This window comes from Quercus robur, chromosome 4 (genome assembly GCF_932294415.1).
Source record: "Quercus robur chromosome 4, dhQueRobu3.1, whole genome shotgun sequence".
NCBI lineage: Eukaryota > Viridiplantae > Streptophyta > Magnoliopsida > Fagales > Fagaceae > Quercus > Quercus robur.
In genome coordinates, this window is record NC_065537.1 from 19,543,922 (window position 1) to 19,545,633 (window position 1,712).

A 1,712-nucleotide genomic window follows, 5' to 3' on the forward strand; every position below is an offset into this window, starting at 1 on the left:
AGTGTTTGTTTGAGGGGGAGCATGCCAAAAACTTATCTTAAGCAGTTTACTTTATGCTTATGTTCTATAGTTTCTGGTGTTGTGTTTTGGATAATCTTTTTTTATTATGGGTTTGCTACATACTATGCTACACTTTGGTTAATATTTTGGTATAAACTCATGGATGTTTTTATGTTCTCGTGAAACTTTTGTGGTACTTTGTTAAAATGTTATTTCATTGTTTATGGTACATTTGTACCCATGTTGCTTTTGTAAGCTTTTAGGGTTTGTTTCCATGTGTTTGTAGGCTTTTATGGTTTGTACCATGCTTATGCAGCCTTTATGCTTTGTAGCTTAGTACTTTTAGCTAAATGTTATACATTTTCTTTAAGTACTCTCACTCTTGTGCCCTAGTAGAATCTTGTTCCTAGATGCATATACTTCATATATTGTGCATTGGTTGAGTATTGGACATGCAAGTGATTTACATTGAGCTTATTAGCTTGTTTATCCGGATGTTCATTCCAAGTGTAAATGAGCATTGTGGTCACTATTTTTATAGTGATTGCTTGTATGGTCAAGCCATGATTTATTACTTAATTCCATTTTGCTTGATTACATTGTGCTTGCCTCATATGCATTACAAGTTTTTCTATATACAATGATCATATTGTGTTGTTGTGTTTCAGGAGATACTTGTTCATATGATTCAAGAGCTATATAGATTCTAGAGTTAGGTGTGAGTGAGTTTTGTTTAACTGTTCCCAACTCACATGTTAAGTCTAGAGTTTGTTTTAGAGTTTTGTCACGGAATAGCTAAAGGGGGAGATTGTAAGGTTGAATTTTATCAACCATCTTGTTGGCTTTATTCCGTACCAAATTTGCTTGTATTTTAGCAATTAGTAACCCTGTATTTAGATGTGAATCATGTAAGGGTAGTGTGTGAGAGAGTGTGAAGAAATGCTTTAGATTGTGCAAAGAATCAGCGACTCGCGACTGGATCTCGCGGGTAGCTCATGGCTTGTAAGTTGCCAGAAGTTGCACACGTGCCAAGCATGCAGAGAAGCTGAACCATCATGCCAGCTGTAGCACTACAGGACAAAAAGTCCAATCTGGTCGTTCAGTTACCTCACGGCTCAGTCAAGTCACGAGGTCAAGCCGCTAGCCAGCTCTGTTTTGGAAAAACTGACTCTTCGCATTTTAAATACATACAAGTATAAATACCCCTTATACCCACGAATTGTAAAGAACTTCCAAAGAGAATGTTGAGTGAGAAACTCTAGAGAAAAACAAGATTGACTCATCCCCAATCTTCACATAGAGACTCTTCAAATTCCTCTACTCTCACTTTCTCCATTGTTACATCCTTGAGAGGTACATTACCAAAACATTTTCTCATCATACCCACATCTGTGATAAGGCCATTTGATGCTTGGGAAGCAGTTAGGAATGGACCAATTTCATATTGGTTGATGCTATGGGTTATAGTGTAATCCGATAAATTAAAGAAGAAATAGGTTCGGCGTAACCTTGTTGGAGTAGAAGCTTGGAGGGCTTAGGTACACTGGGTAGATTAGGCTTGGAGGGTCTTCTGTTGTTCATGTATCCCAACTTAATTCTTTAGTGGATTATTTACCACTTGGAGGGCGGCGGTGAGGTTTTACGCCGAGAGATTTGGTTTCCTCTTCAATAACACATCGCTGTGTTGTCCTTGTGTTTGCATCTCTTTTCCC